Source organism: Parasteatoda tepidariorum, chromosome 2 (genome assembly GCF_982258835.1).
Source record: "Parasteatoda tepidariorum strain Cologne lab strain chromosome 2, Ptep-v5.0, whole genome shotgun sequence".
Taxonomy (NCBI): Eukaryota; Metazoa; Arthropoda; class Arachnida; order Araneae; family Theridiidae; genus Parasteatoda; species Parasteatoda tepidariorum.
Window position 1 is genome coordinate 126,588,955 of NC_141756.1, and position 22,306 is coordinate 126,611,260.

At 30.6% G+C, this 22,306-nt stretch overlaps 1 pseudogene across 1 annotated transcript in view; it reads right to left on the bottom strand.

Moving 5' to 3' along the window:
- Window positions 1–16,167, bottom strand: part of LOC147816188 (nonsense-mediated mRNA decay factor SMG8-like) — a 66,543-nt pseudogene extending 50,376 nt beyond the window's left edge. The window contains exons 1-9 of the transcript XR_015431869.1: window positions 15,924–16,167; window positions 13,223–13,355; window positions 12,862–12,888; window positions 11,192–11,320; window positions 9,550–9,633; window positions 8,446–8,513; window positions 5,071–5,237; window positions 4,278–4,366; window positions 3,115–3,248 (exon numbers count right to left, since the gene is read on the bottom strand). The product of XR_015431869.1 is annotated as a nonsense-mediated mRNA decay factor SMG8-like (transcript). The remainder of the gene's footprint in view (window positions 1–3,114; window positions 3,249–4,277; window positions 4,367–5,070; window positions 5,238–8,445; window positions 8,514–9,549; window positions 9,634–11,191; window positions 11,321–12,861; window positions 12,889–13,222; window positions 13,356–15,923) is intronic.
- Window positions 16,168–22,306: the final 6,139 nt, after the last annotated feature.

A 22,306-nucleotide genomic window follows, 5' to 3' on the forward strand; every position in this document is an offset into this window, starting at 1 on the left:
CATATATTTAAAATTTCTTTTGACCATAGATTATGCCTACATTTTGTCTACCTTAAGAACTCCCCCGCCACAAAGTCTGCTGCTATAGAAACAAGAATGGCACATTTCAGGGCGGGTAACTTCTCTTCACTCTAAGATTAACACAATTAACCCTTGTGGCAGAATTTTTTCAAGCTATCTGCGACAGAACTCCCTACCATTAATGCCTTTCTGCAAGATACTTTTAATAATAATAAACATATATATGTTACTAATTTAAAATAATAACAGTGCTGTGTTTTCAAAAAAAGAAAAACTATTATATTTTTTAATTGAACATGTAATAATTTTTTATTCTAATATGGTGATATTCTTGTATTTTTTGGATGGGGGATACACTAATTATTTTCCTTGTCACATTTTGTAAATAATAATCACAATAAAAAAATTAATTAAAATCATGAAATCCGTTGCCGAAAAAAAGTTCAATGACGAACTCACTCGAATCGGTCTCCTCAAATCCGTGTTTCGTTTCAAGATTAGGTTGTAATAAATAATATCGTACATAAAATATCGGATTTAAAATCTATGGAGAAAATCAATAGCAATAACTGCTAAAAATTCAATAGTATTACTGCCTTAAAAATCAAATACTCAAATACACGATTCAAAATTTTCATATTGTTTGAAATATTAAACAATATGAAAAATTTCAGATTGTTTCAAACCACGTGAAAATCAATAACTACCGAAACTTCAATCAAAACATTACATCAATTTACGATACTATCTGCGTAAATTGAGCACGTCAAAAAGTGATTATCTAAATGTATGATTCAAACATTACGTGGAATTCAAGAGACAAATTTACGAGAAAACTCAAAATTTGTCCTTTTCAAAAGAATTTCTGCAAGAACTCTGTAACGTTCTGCGACAATGTCGCCGTGATTCTGTCACAGGGTAGTAGACTGGAAAAAAAGTTTCCCTTTCTTCCGCTGACCAGAGCCGAAACCTGTCCTAAATAATGACCCCACACCCCTACTTGAAATAGTTATACCTCGTTACCATAGTTACTGCCACGGGTCTAGACAAATGAGTTAGGGGAGTTCTTACTTTAGACAAACTATAGGGTCTCCTAGGATTAGAATAGGTGGTCTTCAAGGAAAAAAGTAAGCCAGAAAATAAATCTTGAATTAATTACATAGTTATTTTATAAACAAAAATTAGTAGTCTCCTTTTTTTACCAATGAAAAACGGAAATAAATATTATATTGCAATTCAAATATGAAATTTTTAGTAAAATACAGAACAAGAAGTAGAATAATTCATGAAAGAAGTCTTTTTACAAAAAAAAAAAAAAAAAACTCTTACAATTGTATTTTTTTTAAAAAAAAAAAAAAATTTTGTTGTAAAATTAAAAAATTGCAAAAATAACAACATTTTTTAATAATATTCTATAGCAAATGCTGTTGTTTTCTTCAGCAATGAGGCAATTCACTTTTTCTAGGTGATTTTCCCATTTACATTTACCAGCGGGTGACCGAGCTCCGCTCGGAGAAAACAGGTATCGAAGCTAACTCGAAGATTTAAATTTTCAATTGTGATTTATCAAAACAATACATGCCATAAGAAAATTTGTGAAACCATTTGTGAAAAGATAACCGGTTAAAGTGCACCATTGTAAACTATCTAAACAAAGTTAGAGTTTGGAAAGGGAACTATTCTATACAAAGGTAAAGTTTGAAAAGTCATAGGAAATAAAATGTAATTGATAACAAAAAATTATACAATTAAAGAAATGGTACAAAGGCGTTATCATCGGGTCTTGGATATTCAAAGCGTGCATATTGGTCGAAGATGTGAAAGATGCGGCTTCAGATGGTCCCGACATGTTCAATTGGTCACAACGAATTCGTAAATTTGCTTCCGTTCATCCACTTCTTGAAAATTCTTGTCCAGGAAAAGCCGTCGATGAGAGAGGTATTGTTGAGCATAAAAGACGATGTAAACTCCGCAGGAAGACGCGTCATCTTGGTGGTTGTAATCGTTGCGAGGTTTCACGATGCATCCTTTCAGCTTTTCATTCGTAACAACGGTATTCAAAACGTGTCGCAGTATTTTTCTCAAAACTGCATCGATGGGCAGCGGGTTGTCGACTGGATCGCAGACTAATAGTTGACGTTCTCTATAGCTTGCTTCGTAAATTCCTAGCATCCAGTGCTCGTCTCTATCCATTTGAGCTCTCTTGTGAATGGGAATGAGTAGCACGTCGAATCCTTGTTGAACGCCGTATAGATAGTTGGAAGCCTTGTTCTGGTCGCTGATATCGTTGAGAAGAGCCATTCCTTCATAAGCGCCATCCGCTGTTGTAACGTAGAAGCGTGCGACAAATTCAGGGTGAAGTACGGCAACTTTGACGGTCGGGTAAGCTTGTTCGGCGTAATGGAGAAGCATTCTGACAATGACGGTATCTTCTAGTTGTCCATTTGCGGGCAGAATTGAGTTGATCGCTTGTTGTTCCAAAATTCCGGCTCCTTGAAGAATTTCATGTAGAGGTGCGTTCTGCATGTTGAAAATGTAGCTTGAAATCTGATGAATGTTAAAATGTCGGACTTTGTTGACGGAGATTTTAACACAAAAGTTAAACTTTTCTCCACTTTGATAAATGTAAACTAATGCGAACCTTACAATTAAATTATTAATTCCTTCGTATATTATTGGTTTAAGTTGTCGAAAATTAATATTTCAATTGTAAGGTTCGCATTAGCATACATTTATAAGAGTGGAGAAAAGTATCTATAGCCATTATGGCGAACTAATAAAGTTTGAAAATATCCTATCTGTAACTCCGAACTACTCGACCGTAGCGCTTCAAAACCGGCGCCAATCGATTCCTCGTGGTCAAAAACCACAGACCCCCAAGTTTACCGGAGTTTATTAATTCTGGGGCGATTTACGACTTGGCAACCATTCCTCGTATTATAGTATAAGATAAAACATGTATAGTCAAGATTTAAAAAAAGTTTAATGTTACAAGAGATAATAAGATATAATTATTGTAAATGAGGTTGACTTCGAAAACATTTGTCCTGCAAAAAAAGAAGTTTAATAAGCGAAATTAAATGAAAGTCATACCCAAGTCTTTAGTCATTTGGCAGTGGAACCTTATTTGAGAAAAAAAGAATCCAATAAAATCTGAGAGATATCGCTTTCTGGAGAATATGTAGACAAACTGTTGATTAGCAGGAACCGCAAACAGAGAGTTTCCACTGCAAAATTAACATTTATGTAATAAATATATGTGTGTATATATACAATCCCTAAGCCAAATTATTAGACACATTATAAGATTCTATGTAAAATCTTAATTATCAGGTGATACTATACAGCTTTATTGCTTTTACGCAACTGAAACCGGTTTGCACTTGTTTACATTAGTGTATCAATGGGTTATCATTGTAATGCAATACGTTAAAAATAAATACAAATAGGAAGTATATTAAAAAATCACCTGAGTAAAAGCCTATTACATGTATGTTTAAATATAAGAGTATTGCAAGCAAACTCTTGCAAAACATGTAATTTTTGAAAAACTACAATGCATCTAATAATTTGGTCTAATTATTACAATATAATAATATAAAACCTCATATGATAAATATTCTATATGTATATAATCTATGGCAATGCATGACTTATTGGCTATATAGTATTTAAAGAATATTTAAAATATAGATATAGTCTAATAAATAATATTTAATTTCAGATTAATATTTTATTTATATATTTAATATATAAATATAAATAAGAAAATATTAATATATTAAAGTAGAAATTATAATTTTGAGCAGAAAAAACAAATTTTCACTTTATCGTATACTTCCTTTCTTTTTTTTTAATTCGAAATATCTGATGTTTGCAAAGAATATTGAAATAGACTTACTTAATTTTTTACAATTAGTGCAATTATCATTTTAGTTTTTTGATTACTTTTAGTGCAATTATTATTGAAATGGAAATATATTGATTTGTTGCTATAATTAATTTCTTTTTTAACTTTTTATTAATTTATTTTTTATTAACTTTAAGATAAGTGCATTAAAATCAAATTTAACGTTGTAAAAGTTTAATAAAAAAAGTGACAAAAAATAATAAAATATGCATATAATAATATGAAAAAAAAATTTCTAATCAATTTGCACTTTCAGTAATTTAAATTACGAACTTAACATAACGTGTTGACTGAACCAAAAAGTTCACTGTAGATTTCTAAGAAAATATTGATAGAAATTAAATACCTGGCATTAGTTATAACTCTGCTTTTTCTCAATATTCTATAAATTTCATCCTCCAATGAGTGCTCAAGTTTTTTGAGAGGGGATTGTTTCTACAGAAATTTAAAAAAATAATATTTGTACATGATCACATAAGACATAAAACTTCAAATGAGAATTGGCTATTTTACTGGGAGACAACATGAATATAGCATAAATGAACAACAAGCAAATATAAATTAAGTAAACGAAATTGAATACTATTAATTATCCGGGCTTAAACCAGAATTTTTATAAAAATTCCCTTTTCTATGAAATTATGAGAATCTACTCATAATTATGATAATCTAAAATAATGATAAATTGGGTCCTTCAGCCAGAATCTTGTTTTTAATTTTGCGAAAAAATTCCAAAAAATATCTGTCCTTCAAGAAAATAAAGCTCTTAAATTGAAAATAAATGTAAAACCATACCAAGCCTCTTAAAGTTATTTTTTATTTTATAACCGTCTTTGAACAGAAAAACCAAATTTGGGTTTATGACTAGTATTGTTCAACTTTATAGCATTGTAATTTTAAACCTAATCCAGAAGACAAGGGAACTCCTGGATCAAGTATAGGGATAAATTTGCCTTTGTGGAGGACTTTTTGCTGGAACTAACCCACATTCACGTTACATTGAGAGGAAGAATACAAGAACCTCCCCTAGTTAGCCTGACGGCAAGGGGACTCTAACCCATGATCCGTCTACCAGTGAGGATATTTCACGTCAATACTGTGGCCAGTGCAAGCTGGATGCCAGTAATTTTTTAACATACGTTTGGTTTTGGTCTTGTTGAAAATTCGCCAGAAGTCAAATTGTCGGGTGGAGTGTACAAAGGAGAAGATTCAAACACAAACAGAACACGGGGAGAGCATGGTCTTCCATTCTGCAGAAAGTTCCAAATCGGATAGAACTTCTTTAAAACAGGGCAATGCTTTCAATCTGAAAGAAGGAAAAACACTAATACACATGAAATACAATATCGCAAGATAGTAAAAATAACAACCACTAAACAACGACAAAATATTCAGACATGTACTCAATGGCATTAAATTTGAGCTGACTATGTCTGTCAAAAACATGCCCAGAACAAATGGGCTAACGCTCAGTTTTAAAAAGTATAAACCCACTCAGACTTTTAACCCACTGACAGTTCTGCATGTAAAAAGTCGCATTTTAATGTGCAGTCTTCTCTGCATAGCAAAACTGGTTTTTACATGTTACTATATAGGAGAAAAACATTCCTCCTAATTTTACTCATTTGCTAAACTGCCAGTGGGATAATACAAACTCAAGATAATATTTAATTTGCAAAACAAAGGTTAAAATTCTTAAAAAATTATAAACCAAAATTTAGGTAAATATAAGATACATTATTTGAGATGATCTATTTTTGAACCATGACATTTGATACTATTATCGTCGAAGAATTGGTAATAGTGAAAATTTCTTTTGTACTTAACATAGAATATTTAACTTAACACTCTTTTAATGAGTTATACATTCGTATTAAATTAAAAGGCAGGCTGCGCATTGATTGTTAAGAAAATAATAAGAATATTTAAAGTTGCTTTTAATAAAATTAGATAAAAAATTAAACCATAAAATTAAAGAAATTTTTAATGCAAGGAAATATGTAAGGACCATAACAGCATCATAACTATTAAATTACTTATACAGTTGAACCTGTTTATCTTGAAAACCCCTATATCTCGATATTTCTAAAATTCCCTACATTTACTGTCTAAAATCAATGTATTTTTCATGTTTATGTCAAATTTTCCCCCCTTCAAATCCTCCGTTTCTCGAATTTCTAATAATACAGTACAAATGTCAAAACTTTCTTTATCAGTAGAACTTGCTACAGAGATGCATTTTGTGAACACACAGGAAGTAGGGATGAACTGGTTGGGGTGTTTCTTGGAATTTCAATCACTATCCCTGCACTTTCTTTAACTAGAGAAGAATACAATGATTCTGGCATTAAGTGAGGGGTTAATGAGTAGTGACCAGACCACCAGGGGTGAACTTTTCAGCATAGATATGAAAGCTAAGAATTCATTTTCACCTCAAAATTGCAACCAATGGATCAAAGGATAATTAGGAGTTTTAAAGTGAACTGTAGAAAACAGTTGGTATGCAAACTTGTAGATGCCATCGATGAAAAAAGTTCTCTTCCAAAATTAAATGTGTTGGATGCTATCAAAATTACTGTTTTGCCTGGAGAAATGTGTCTCTAAAATTTATCCAAAATGGTTTTAAGAATTGCTGTGCAGATGATGAACAAGAGGTTGAAGGCATTAGTGAAGAAGAAGAAACTGCTGATGCTGAAAATACAGTGCCAGATTTGCCAGAATGGAATGCAATAAAATCTGGATTTAATGTTGGCATTAATTTTGAAGAATTTTACAAGTGAACAACGGCCTGGCAACATGCGGAACATTGACAGATGCAGATATCATAGATAATGTCAAAGGAATATCAGATGATGAGGAAGAAGCTGAAGATCATATTAATGAACCAAAAGTGAATGCAACAGAGGTAGAAAAAAGCTGTAGAATTCTAATAAAATATTCTTGAATCCCAGGAAAATGTTATCTATTTGGGCTTTGCGCTCTTTCTAATCTTTAAAAGAATAATCGAAACAAATAAAGTTATACATCAAAAATCTTTTAAAAATTACTTTCAGTGTTAAATGTATGTTAAAAAAATATTATGTAAATAGATTTTATGTAAATATATGTGGTATAAGTAATTTGAAGAAATGCCTATATTTTTCTACTAAAAACAAAGCACTTTTAATAGAATTTCTTATTTAAATTAAATATTTTTAAAGTACCTGTATAACTCGAAACCTCTTTATCTCAAATTTTTTTGCCTTTCCCGTGAGATTCGAGATAAACAGGTTAAACTGTATTAAAAAATTCAGACATATATAATCGAATAATATAATTTTGAACTATATGTTTGATTTGAAGGTAGTAAGAAAATATATGAAAATTTTTATCAAGAGCCTGGCTTTTTATCTGATAACTCTTTTCAGCAAAATACAAAATTTGAGCGAATTCAGTTGAATACTTACTGATAAATCAAATTTAAAACATGCAACTTTTTCAAAATTCGATTTCTCAGGAACTATTCAATCGATTTCTCACAAATTTTGTATTTTTCCAGTTAAAATTATAATCTTTAAAAATATGTACAAAAATTGTATAGCTTACAATTTAAAATATTTTCCACTTTTAAATAAAATAATAAATCTTTACTAAAAGTTATATATTGCATGGAATTATATTGAGCTATGGTGAAATATGCAAAACGTAAAATTAACATTACGGAGTACAGAAATATGAATCCCTTGGAAAAAAGCTATGTTTATTCAGAGAAAGTATGTTTTTGTGTCTGATTTTGTATGTTAAAATAATATTATCTGCACTAATTATTTATCATATTTGAGGTCAAACCTTTGAACCATTAAAATTGAGCCCTAGAATATGAAGATGTTATCATTAGATCAAAAGTTACTTAGGGTAGTCTGCTTCTTTGTACATTTATAAGAACCTCATCAATTGATTGACAAAACAATAATACAGAGTAATCAAACAGAGCAATATTTAACATTAATGTTTTTAATTAAAACTGATCCAACACTTACATCAAGGAAAAGCAACAATTTGATTTGATACTTAAAATTATTTTCATTTTTTTCCTGTTATAAATACAAATTTTTTTTTTATTTGGTTTAATACTTTTGACATGAATTTTCATGTGAGCTACTTTTTTTTTCTAGCTAGAGAATTACAGGTTCCAGAGGATATGCCTGCCTATTCATCAGATGGCTTTATATTATGTCAGAAATTTAATGTCCATCATTTTCATGCCTTCAACTAAAGAAAGTAAAAAATATCACGCAAGTGATTAAAATAATCTCTTTATCGAAATCCCACATGAACCACTCTCCATTTAAAAATTGTCCTTTACTTTCCGTGGAGATAGCGGGATTAAAATAGGGTGAATCTCGTAGATTAAATTTTTATAGATTGCTGAATACGATTAATTATCTTTTTATTTTATTAGATTCTTGAGCAGCCATAACCAGATTTAAGCATATAAGTACTGCATATTGAAAAAAGAAATGAAATAAGAATACCTAATTGTGTCTAGAGCTCTGAAAAGCTAGATGTAGCTAACATCAAAACCTGCTTTTGGATGTGTTATCTGAAAAAAAGATTTGAGAAAAAGATTAAGTTCTTCAATTAAAAAAAAAATCGATACATAAACTAAGTATGTTGAAAGGAATAAAATAGTTTAAATAAAAAAAGAACATTGGTTAATTAGATGCTACTTTTTTTTAGATTTTACTTACTGCCTGATCTTTGATTGCCTGTAGAAAATAAAAAAGAAAGTAAGTAATTAATTAATTGGTATATAAAAATATTGTTTCAAGCTGAAAGGCATACATTGACACATTTAATAAAGCTAAAATAATTGCACAATTTTATTTATTTTTTAGTATCTTCAGTTCTGTAAGATTAAGCAAATTATTATATTAGATTGTATTATATTATGCAAAACATGATTTCATAAGTTTATCCCATCAAGCTAAAATTTAAGCATCATCTAGTTCTAACTCATGTTATTCATAGTACACTAAAATCAAACAATTTTCACAATTATTCTGATTTTTAATATTTAACATGATATTTTTATTTCAACTACTATTAATTTTAAACTATTCAATTTTATAGAACCATTTTTCAAAAGCCTAATTAAACAAAATAAACATGTGGTTTCAGATAATTTAAGAAGAAATACTAAAACGGTGACAAAACCTTTACATGCTATTGATCCTTAAGCTTACTTTACATAATGAGTAAAAATAATGAACTAAGTGTATGCAATAAATGTGGCTCTTGATCAAACAGAGCTATACGCAAGCAAACATCAGAGATGTTATCTCTTAATGTTTGAAAAAGAATTGTATACAGATTAATTTGTAGCAATGTCTAATGTTGAAACAATATGAAAAATTCACTTTTTAAATGACCTTCTCAAACAAACTGATTGACCTTTTAGGAAAACTTTTAGGCTCGAGGGAGTTCCTCTTTACACCTACTTTAAAAATTCCAAAACTTCAACACAAATGATTTTTTAGTTATAGGATTGATACACAGTTGGACAGACACGCAAATTATTTTTTTTTATTAAATAGACGATAAAGAAGCAAAAAAAAAAAAAAATGTTTTATACTTACAATGATTATATGAGAAACACAGAACAGAGTAAGTAATATTTCAGCAAAATCCAAATGCAAATCATTCCATACTTCTAAGAAGCTCTAAAAATATAAACTTAATTATTTATTTATTGATACATGAAAGAAAAAACTTATTTTGTTTAAACATTAAAATGTCAACTACTTAAAGAGATTAAGGTATGTTTCTATTACTTTTTTAAAAGTTGTACTGGAAAAATCAAGCTACGAATTAATTAATATTTTATATCCGTCGTTGAACAGCTGACCCACTTTTGGGTCTACGACAACTAATGCTCAACTATGCAGCCTTGTAAATTTTGAATCAATCCAGAAGACAAGGAAACTCCTGGATCAGTACCCCCAGAGGTATTGATTTGTTATGAGAACATGAAAGATTTTGCGACTCGACAGATTTAATGCGCAGCAGTCACCATTTACTACATGGGGAGTCTTTGGTTGGGGGGATCAAACCCAAGAACTCTTGGACTACTAACCATGCTATCCCGGCCTAATTAACTCATATTGTAAAATTTAATAAAGCCACACTATTTATACTGATAGAAGAGAGAAGCAAGTGGAAAACATAAAATTACAGAGTGAGCAAATTAGTATGACAAAAAAATATTAATAATTGGTTCACTTCATTGGAAAGTGAACGTTCTATCCCCCGAGCCATCATGACTCAAGAGTCTAATAAGTTGTGAAAAGTAGGAATGTCTGGAGAAAGCCTGAGCTCACCCCTGGATATTGAACCATTGAAAAGGAAATAAGAGCAAATTTAATGATAATTAATATACATGTTTTATTGGGTTGATGCACAAGTTCCCGCACTTTGTTTAATTTAAAAAATTTGCGCTGAAAAGGAAATGTTTTGGCATAATCTTTTGTGTTATTCAAAAGAGAATTTTTCACTCTATAAAATAGTGTATTTCGCTTTTCGTTGACTTTATTTTTGTTACTTTTTAAAGCAATGGAGTGTCAAGTTGACAAAAATGAGCATTTCCGACGCCACCTTCATTTTGCGCTTAATCGCGGTGCCAAAGCCACAGAAGCTGCTAGAGAGAGCTGCTCAAATGCTTCACGTGGCGTTTCATTCAATACTGACATCGAATTATGGGTTTGGTTGGACGACTTTTTTGAGACGCTTACGGGTGATTTCTGTCGAAGAGGCATCGAAAAACTAGTTGAATGTTGAGAGGAAGGCGTAAACAACAATGAAGAGTACCTTATTGATTAAATTGCTGTTATTTTATGTAAAAAAATTAAGTTATAAAAAATTTAAAAAAAAACAAACGTGGGAACTTATGCATTAACCCAATATTAATATAGGTGCCATTATAAATAAAAATGTTGATAAGTTATCTTTTTTTAATTCTCTTACTGCCTTGGTATTAATATTAGACGAAATATTTCTACTAAATCTATCCTAATTAAGGTTGATTATTAAGGTCACACTAGAGCTGTGCAATCGATGACAGCAAATCCTGACAATTTATCACTGAGAACAACTTCGTCAATATTTAAAAGGGTTGGGAAAAAACCCCGAAAAGTAATTAAAATATATGCTTAGTTATCAATAAACCAAGTGAGTGAAAATAAAACAAGTGAAGTAAATTAAAACACAAATTTTGATTTTTACCTTTGTTTCCAACTCTGTTCCTAACTCTTTACATTTACGAACTAAAACACTTGTATCAGATATGCCAGTTGCTTGAAGAAATATGGCGCTGACAGAAGGATCGTAATATCCTTTTACTTCACAACTCCTCTTGAAAGTAAAAGATCAGTATTATGATGGTTATGAATGACTGTAAATTTATATTAATAAAAATATACATTTCAAATAATTATTGAGAGCATTATTGAAACGAATTGACAAACTTAATTTTAAAAAAAATTTTAAGTTTTTTAAAACAGGGTTGCCACTTAAATTTGGAAGAAAAAAATTTTTTGGCACATGTTATATGCAATATATTAAGAAGAAACACAATTATTGTTCACCTCTGTGAGCTATTTTGGGCTAACTATACTAGTTTAAATTGCTGGTATAACTTTGAGGAAAAAGAAGGAACAGCTGAACATACTTAATGGTATAATAAATGAAATAATAGCTGAATTATTATCTTTAAATATCCCATAGATTGTTTTTTGAGAGTTCTGAATTTTTCAAAAGACAAAAATAAGAAGTAAAATTCCCAGTTTGTAAGGAAAAATGTAAAATTTACAGCATTTTCTCTGTTATTTTAGGTGATTTTTAAATTCCCTGTATTTTCCCTGTGGAGTGGCAATTCTGTAAAAAAGATATAGATTATAAATGTTTTAATAGACAAAGTATTACACAAAAAAGACAAAAAATAAAATACTAATAGTTGAAATAATGTGTGAATAAATTTTTTTTTTAAATATGCAATCAAAACTTCATTTATTAAATGTGTTTCTCTCACTTTAAACAAAGGTTTTATTACACAATAATTACACAAAAGGAGCCCTGTGCTTATCTTAAGAATAGGTTGAATTTTTTATGGTAAGCGTCAGCTTTTGGATGAAATAGGGTGCATAGCCAGATTTTTCAACAAAAAATAAGCATTGCCATACTTTAACTGACGATAATGATGCTCAATCAATGTTAATGTAGGGTTGCCACTCAAATTTGGAGAAAAAAAATTAACTGTGTTTTCCCTGTACATATTATACACACTATATTATGAGGAAACAAAATCATTGTTTTTGTGTGTAGCTAAATTCGACTAACTATGCTAGTCTTAATTAAAATTTTGAGGGAAAAAAAGGAACAGCTGAACAAATTTAAATAATGCCATAGTAAATGAAATAGTTTAGTATAGCTGAAATATCTTCCCTAAATATCAAATGCTCTTTGAGTGGTCACCTTTTTTTAAAAAAAAATACAAAAATAAAAATTGAATTCCCAGTTTGTAAAGAAAAGAATTAGTATGCTTCTCCCCCCAACAAAATTAAAGTATATCGCCTATAATATCAGAATAAAAAAATATTACATAAATCAATTAAAAAAAAAACATTGCTTTTTTTTTGTAAACACAGCATTTTTGTTATCTTACATTTGTAACCTACATCTTTGTTATTATTGAAAGTATCTTGTAGAAAGATATTAGCGCTAGAGAGTCTTTGTCGCAGAAAACCTAAAAAAATTCTGCCACAGGGAGAGTTACATTTCTACATTGACTATCTCCATCTAATGATATTCTTTGCATTTTTAAAACTACAAATAAAATTACTATACATTACACAGTGGATTGCCAAACTAGTATAAATTAATAAACATTTTCTTACAGAAGTAGACTGACAAGCTTCTTCATTCTAAAGAATAAAAAAAATAACAATTAAGTACTATTCTTAATAAATTACACATTAAAAAAGATTTCACCATAACACAGCATATTAATCAGATTAGATATCACAAACTGATTAATGAGTAAAAAAAAGAACTATAAACTATAAGTACAATGAAATATTAAACTGACATTGGTAAATTTAAAGTAATTACTGTTCACTTTAGAGTTATAATTACTTAAATGACACTAATAGTAAATTTCTATAATATAAAAAGCTACTTGAGATTTTCTTTAAGGAAATAATTTCGAAAATGAATATATGAATATTACACTTAATTTTAAAATGACTTAATATTAACCTCAAAAATATGTTTATTCAAAGCCTCAGCAATGAGATGCTCCTTAAATTGAGATGAATTCAGGGAAGTCTTGCCAAATAATGATATCACCACAACTTTCTCATTTTTTACTTTTTCTTCCAAAAAGAATTTTCTAAACATAAAATAAAAATTATTAGTAACAATGGTTTCCAGATGAATTCTCATGTTCAGAAAATGCAATGAAAAAGTAAAACAGCATTATATAGATTTTCAAGTAGCAGCAATTTTAAACTTTTAAGAAAAATAAATTCAGTCATGAAAACTGCTTTCTTTATGGAAATGTGCACTTTTAGAAACCCATCTTCAAAGTGGAAAATACAGATAGTAGTTTTAAAAATACTTATTTTATTAGATTAAACAAAAAATTATTATTAAGTAAATGTAGTTGTAATTTATTAAAGTGTACAAGGTTTCTTGCCCAAGTCTCAAATTTAAAAAAAAAATTATGATAATTTTTAAAAAAAATAAAACTTAGATCAGTGGTTCCTGAACTTTTTTGTCCCGTAGACCCCTTGCCATGTTTTTCAGTTTTGGGCAGACCCCCTGCTTACCTGATATTGATTTTTTGTAAATTCATCAACTTTAAATACATTTTTGACAGCTGGTATAGTGCTATTTACTGTGAAAGATTTAAATTTCTAACTGTAATGAAGTGTAGTGCGAAAAACTTAAGAAAAAAACACACATTAATTTTATGCATTTATTAATTAAATTCAAACTAATTTAATTAATATGTAAATGGAATAAAATAGTGCACTATAAAACCTGTACTCCGTTACTAATATTATAATTGGGGAAATAAGTTTGTATACAAAACCGTAGTAGTGTACTGCCGGTTTGCTTATTAAGTTTTCTCGTAAAAACTGAGCAACAAATCTCCCATATCTTGTGCGCAGATTAAATTGGAGGTGTAGTTAGCTAAAGAGTTGACACACTTGGGAGGCTACAATTTACAGCGGAAAAATACTTTTTTGTTACAAAACAAAACCATACACGCAGAGAAAATAAAAACGTACACGGGCGGAGCTGCAGGCAACTGCTAGTTTATAATAATTCAGTTTCGTATATCGAAAAATAATCCTAATAACTTAAATTTTAATAAAATTTTTACTTCATAGCTACTTTTATAAATTATGTAGAATGTAGATAGATATATATCTTCATATTATAAGGTAGTATAATGTAAGTAATTATGCATTATCAGTGCATGCTGATTAGTCCATTCATGAAATGCCAAAATTAAAAGTTACGACCTGCTTATATGAGATCCACTATCGTTGATCCCCATCTTCATTTCAACGACCTTCAATTTTTTTTTCACTTGACATGAACTTCTTGTAGGTTATCATCGATCCCTGGGGATCGATATAGACCACTTTGGAAGTCACTGACTTAGATGATCATTATTTGCCCCAGAAACAGAGTGATTCTGAATTACGTGGGGTCACAATATTTCATATTGTTAATCTATTTTTTTTTTCTTCCAATAAAGTGAGATATTTCCAGATCAGTATCTGCTCGAGCCAAATTACATGGAATAGGCTACTAGTTTTATAGTTCTGACTTTTTGTTTTTCATGAGCTACTACTTGGTTTTAAAAACTAAAGGGTAAACAATTCATACAAGAGAAGACAACTGATTTAGCGAAGGCATATTATTTTCTGTTTTGGTTAAATGTAGGGGTGCAGAGCCGTGATGGCTCAGAGGATAGAGCGTTTGTCTTCTAATGCCAGCCATGGCTGGTCAAAATGAATTACGCATCCGACTTGCACAGGCCACTGTGCAGACATAAAATATCCTCAGTGGTAGACGGATTATGGGTTAAAGTCTCCTTGTAGTGAGGCTAACTGTGAAAAACAGCAAAATGATTAGTTCCATAAAATGTCCTTCAGAAATGCAAATTTCTACCAATACTTAATCCAGGCATTTTTTTGTCTTCTGGATTGGGTTCAAAATTACAAAGCTACGTAGTTGAACGTTAGTAGTCGTTAACTCAAAAATTAGGCAGCTGTTCAACCACGGTTATTAAATAAAACCATTTCTGCAGAGATATCATTACAACAATGTGTCTAGAAAAAATATTAAATTTAAAAAATTTTACCTTTTAACATTGTACCATAATCATGTACCTTTTAACATTGAAAGGAAAATTTATTAAAAGTGCATAAAAAAATTACTTCAATTAAGCCTTAAAATTATAATATTTTTATGTTACAAAATTCTGATTCTTAAAAGAACTATCCTAAGGTTCTTGTTAATTGAGTTGAAACTATAGTATGAGAATTTAAGTTCGTTAATTTGTGCTTTATGCTGTAGTGTACATAGCACAAAATATCACTTTCTCCTTTCTTGGAAGTATTTTGATAAGACTATCAGGTTTTCCAGATTGATAACATTCTCAGATTTTTCTGCGGTACTCTGATCAGGAACCACAATAATTATTTACATCTTTTTTTGGAAAGAATGCTTCAATATACTTAGAACCACCAATGTTTATGTTTACGGAAATTCTATTATTCTTATTCAAGATTAGAAGGGCAACAAAGAACTTTAGGGCGAAATTATTATGAAGATACTGATTACGAAATCACCCCAATTTTCATTTTAAAAAATTTTCAGCAGAGATCAATAATTGAATTACTTTCAAGCAATTTAAAAAATAATTAAAAGCACGCCTTACTTTAAATCTTTATTGACTAGATCAAATAAACTAAAATCTATAGTGTTTTCATCCTCTGTTGGAGTTGACATCATAAAAATCTTCTAATATTCTTTTTAAAAGTAGTAAAATTTAAATAACCAGAAACACCTCATCGGTTAATAACAACACATCTGAAATTGCTGCAAAGAGGAAAATACTGTTTTGAAGCTATCGCCTGTTTATTTCTGCTCCAGTTATGTGTTCTTCACTGAAAGTTAACGATGGCAATTGTCTCAGTAGATTACCGAAGTCAAACAACACTGCTATTGTTGTTGCTGTTGTTAATTTACGTCACACTAGAGCTGTTGTTGTTGTTGTTAATTTACGTTGCACTAGAGCTGCACTATGGGCTATTGGCGACGGTCTGGGAAACATCCCGGAGGATGATCCGAAGACATGCCATCACAATTTTGATCCTCTGCGGAGGGTATGGCACCCCCGCTTCGGTAGCCCGACGACCTGCGCGTGAAGTCGTGCACTTTACGGTAGAACAGTTTAACGAGGACTAATACCGCACACCCTCGGTCCCTACGCAGGCTGATCCAAGTGGTCACCCACCCCCACACTGACCGCAGCCAGTGATGCTTGACTTCGGTGATCTGCTGGGAACCGTGTCTTAACGATCAGTCTGCTGCGGGACACGTAATTTGGGAAGAACACCTTTCGATTCCATGTTTCAATCCCTCCCCTTTATCCCTCTTCTCAGTTGTATTGGACTGTACTACGATATTTTCTCCTTTCTTAACATTTTTTCGTATTTATTTACCACAAATATTTTTTTAAATTTCCATAATGCTTTTTTTTGGAACTATGTTCAATGTAGTTTTCAGTTCCATGCAATTTCCTAGTGCAAAATTTTTTAATCTATTTGAAAATCAAGACTGAAGCTAATGTACTTCCTTCTCCTATGACCCTCCACACGCTAAGATAAAGGCATGCTTGACCATCCTCCTTCACTCTCCTTCTCTTATCAGTTGCTCTACGATATTTTGATACATATCTACGCACGTATATACATATTACTACATATCTACGATATTCCCAACTCTTAAAATTTGTTGATTTCATTGACAAAAATATTTTTTTCAAAATTTCCACGATGCTTTGTTTTAAAACTATGTTCAATGTAGTTTTCGATTCCATATAATGTTCCCTAATTTAAAATTAGCTAACGGCTTCTTTCTCCAATGACTCATCACACCCTAATGTAATGGTGAAAGCATGTAAAGTGTTGTCATTGGCGATCGCAACACTTGGATACGCCAGGGAGAGACCGGTTTCATGCCTTCAGCCCTTCTCCCTTCCCTCTCCCCCTCTTTTCAGTTGTATAGGAATGTACTACGATATTTTCCCTTTTCTTAATATTTTTCCTTTTTATGTAATAAAAATACTTTTTAAAATTTTCGTGATACCTTTCTTCAGAACTATTTTTAATGCAGTTTTCAGTTCCATATAGTTTTCAAAGCTAAAAGATTCTAATCTATATGAAAATCAAGAGAGAAACTAACCTTCTTCCTTCCTCTGTAACTTTCCAAACGCTAATGAGGAAAGCATGTGAAGTGTTGCCATAGGTACAGAGTTCTACTCTACGCCACCTGCAGCCCATTTCGATCTCCAATAGGTAGACAGTTTATGGGCAATGTTGCTCGCCTTCGTGACTTTGGTTCACAGGTGCCCACTGGGTAACGTTAAATGAGTAACAATTCCGGCATCTTCATAGGCAAATATTAAAATTCAGTGCCTACCATTGGGGGAAAGGTAGACAGTTTAGCTCTGCGCCACCTGTAGCCGATTTCGATCGATCGCCAATATGCAGTTTTCTGAAAGTGCTTAGAATATTTCCGTTGTGTATCTCTTCGCTTTTGCAGCGTTAAGAGGACCTGATGCTTTAAAAAGTTTTAGTATTAAAATTATGATTTAAATTTTGATCTAATATTTCCATTCGAATAGTGACTTCTGCACGTTAAATCTATCGAGGTCACAATGTCCTCCAAGTTCCCATTACAAATCAATATCTCTGGCTGTACTGATCCAGGGGTCTATTCAGTAAAATATTCTTTAAAAATGCTTTATATATATTTCTTAGTGGAATATGCATATATTTTTCGAAATTTCGACAGCTGACCTTTGATCTGGTATTAGTATCAACGTTGTCAGTTAAATCCAAAAATTATAAAAAATTATTAATAATTGGCAGCAATCAATAATAATTAAAAAGGAACACCTATAGACGAAGTAGACAATAGTATACATTAAATGTAGGCCATACAGAATTTTGTTAGCTCCTCATATCGTATTTTACACCATCTTCGATTTCAGCGACACCTGTGCTAACTATTATATGGAGAGAGACAGGGCCAAAATGAAATATTTATTAAAAATGCTTTATAGATATTTCTCAGCATATGCATATATTTATCGAAATTTTGACACTTATCCTTTAATTTGCTATAAGTATCGAAGTTGTCATTTGAACCGAAAAATTATAAAAAACTATTAAAGTGTCCACCAAATGATCCCCTTAAAACCAGTTATTAATAATAGTTATAAAGCAATGGATAGGAATGCCTATAGTCGAAATAGACAATACCATACATTACATGTAAGCCATGCAGAATTTCTTTCCCACCTCATATCTTATTTTACACCATCTTCGATTTCAGCGACACCTGTGCTAACTATTATATGGAGAAAGACAGGGCCAAAATGAAATATATATTAAAAATGCTTTATAGATATTTCTCAGCATATGCATATATTTTTCGAAATTTTGACACTTATCCTTTAATTTGCTATTAGTATCGAAGTTGTCATTTGAACCGAAAAATTATAAAAAAATTAGTAAAGTGTCCGCCAAATGATCCCCTTAAAACCAGTTATTAAAAATAATTAGAAAGCAATGGATAGGAATGCCTATAGTCGAAATAGACAACACTATACATTACATGTAGGCCATACAGAATTTCTTTCCCACCTCATATCGTATTTTACACCATCTTCGATTTCAGAGACACCTGTGCTAACTATTATATGGAGAAAGACAATGACAAAATAAAATACTTTTTAAAAATGTTTTATAAATATTTCTCAGCTTATGTATATATTTTTTGAAATTTCGACAGCTAACCTTTGATCTGGTATTAGTATCAACATTGTCAGTTGTACCCAAAAAGTATAAAAATTTATTAAAGTGTCCACCAAAATGATTCCCTTAAAATTAGCAATCAATAATAATTAGAGAGGAATACCTATAGATGAAGTAAACAATAGTATACATTATACATTAAGTGTAGGCCATACAGAATATTGTTCCCGCCTCATATCGTATTTTACACCATCTTCGATTTCAGAGACACCTGTGCTAACTATTATATGGAGAGAGACAGGGACAAAATAAAATATTTTTTTAAAAATGCTTTATAAATATTTCTCAGCTTATGTATATATTTTTTGAAATTTCGACAGCTAACCTTTGATCTGGTATTAGTATCAACATTGTCAGTTGAACCCAAAAAGTATTAAAAATTATTAAAGTGTCCACCAAATGATCCCCTTAAAACCAGCAATCAATAATAATTAGAGAGGAATACCTATAGATGAAGTAAACAATAGTATACATTATACATTAAGTGTAGGCCATACAGAATATTGTTACCGATTCATATCTTATTTTACACCATCCTCGATTTCAGTGACGCCTGTGCTAACTATTATATGGAGAGAGACAAGGACAGAATAAAATATTTTTCAAAAATGCTTTATAGATATATCTCCTGGTGGTCGAAATATAATTTATTTTCATGTATATCATGTGGTAATAGCAAAACGTTTCATCTTTATTGATTGAAATGAACTGAAGTTGCCTCTCTTTTATATTTTTTTATTTTATTTTATAACCGTCGTTGAACAGCCGACCCAATTTCATGGGTTTACGACTACTTACGTTCAACTCCGTAGCCTTGTAATTTTGAACCAATCCAGAAGACAGGGAAACTCCTGGATCAGTACCCCCAGAGGTATTGATTTGTTGTGGGAGCATGGAGGACTTTGAGACTCGACAGATTTAGCGTGCATCAGTATCCATTTACTACACGGGGAGTCTTCGGCCGGCGAGGATCGAACCCACGACCTCTTGGATATGGGCCCAGCGAAGATCTGAAAAAATTGAGTATTTAAAAGTAAATAACTTTGTTTGATATACAGTTCCTGGCCATATAATTCGACGCACTGTAAGATTCTATGTAAAAGCTTAATTATAATGAAATATTATAGAGTTTTATTATTTTTATGTGACTGAAACCGGTTTGCACTTGCTTACGTTAGTGTATCAATGGGTTAACATTGTCATGCAATACGTCAAAAATAAATACAAATGTAACAAATCTCCTCTATAAAAATCCATTACATGTATGTTCAAATATAAAAGTATAAACTAGTGCAATAATTTGGTCTAATTGTTATAATATAATATGTGTTATAATAAATATTCTATATTTATATAATATATCCTCTAATTTATATGATATCTCTTCTAATGTAACCAATTGATACACGACCGTAGCCAAGTGCAAAAAGTCACGTAAAAACAATACAACTGTATCGCCTGATAGTTAAGATTTTACATAGAATCTCAGCGTCTAATGATTTGGCCAGAAACTCTATAAAGAGAGAAGAAATGAGATGCTTTAACTAGATAAAGCAGTTATAGTTGCCATTTTTTATTCAACTATCGTCTTGACTACGCTAAACTACCGCGTTTTTCTATGTTTACCCTTTTATTAAGATATTTTCACTCATAACCAGGCTTAAAGATGAATATTTTTAGAATCATCTAAGGTACACGCAATAGGGCTAACTAATCAAATTAATTTTAAAGCAATTTAAAACAAAAAATTATTACGAAATTCTTTGAATTACTAAAGAAGAAAGCGGGACTGAAGATTTCAAAACACGTTTGATGGCTGGAAGAAAAAGAGGGGTTGTAAGACGATAAGGAGAAAAATTTTCAAGCTTTCCTCGATATCCTTAGTTGTTTTGATCTCGCTTTCCTCACTAGTTATTGGATTGATATCAGTAACCTTGTACCAGTAGGCGTGGCCGAAAGGATTTTCTCTACATTATAAATTTTTTTTTGAGGAGTTGGATGTCTCAACTTGCTTTATTGAAGAGGAAAGAACTACCACTATAAATATTAAATACCCTTGTATATAAGACATTGATTCTACCTTTTGATAGATGAAGGTTGACACTTCAGTGGTGACTTGAGCGTGATTTCCAACATTGATCGATGGTCCACATTAAACAGTTGATTTGATTAAAAATTTACTGCTCAAAAAAAAAAAAATCCGGTGAAGTAAATAAAGTTTCCCGGTCAATAAACAATATTGAAGAAGAAAAAAAATAATGATTTTATTATTAATTTTTATTAATTAACAACAGATTAGAAAATTTAGTGGGTTGTGCTTCAAATGATGGATGGATTTATATTTTGCGCAAATTATAAACATTAATTTTATGATTTTTTTTAAAATTTTACATTAATTTTCTTTTTTTTATAGCTTTTTAAAAAAAAAAATTATTGCTACGAAATCTTTTTTTACAATTTACTTTAAATATTTTTAAAAAGTGAAAATAATCTAAATTTTTAAATGTGAAATCTTTATGACAGACATTCATTTTAATGCAAACTGATGTATAATCTTTCTCAATAAACTTAAGTGTATCAAACCATTTAAAATCTGTATTTAGTATGTGTTTTGTAATTATTCTTAGGTGTGTCTTTAAACACTTATTTGTGTTTCGTAACCAAAAAGGAATTTTTTTTTAAATAGGATAACATTTTACTTTCTAGTCAGGGCTCGAAAAAACTCAGAAATTTTACCCGTCCCCGAGGACAACTTGCCCAACAATGTACCCGTCCTCCTTTGAAACTAGCCCGTAGCTTCTAAATAAATAAAAATATAATTTTCTCTTATGTATTACAAACATTTATTATAATTTTCTCTTATTTATTACAAACATTTATGTAAATTTACACAATGAATTAGTAGTTACTTGGATTATATTATGCAGTAATAAACGAAATACTAGGTTAATAATAGTAACCTAGTACGTATTTCTTTTATGAAATAATTTAAATGACTAAGGTCAAGTTATCTGGAATGTCAATTTATCCGAGGGTACTGCGTTTTTTAAATGAATCAAATATGACGTTTGCCAGTTCTACAATCAAGCCAATGATTTACAGAGGTTTCTGCATAGAAATCGGAAGGGGGTTTTCCATTTAGGTAGATGTTCATAATTACGTTTAACGCTTCTTGTTTAAGACCAGTAAGTAATGTGGGTTTTTTTTCTGTAAGTTC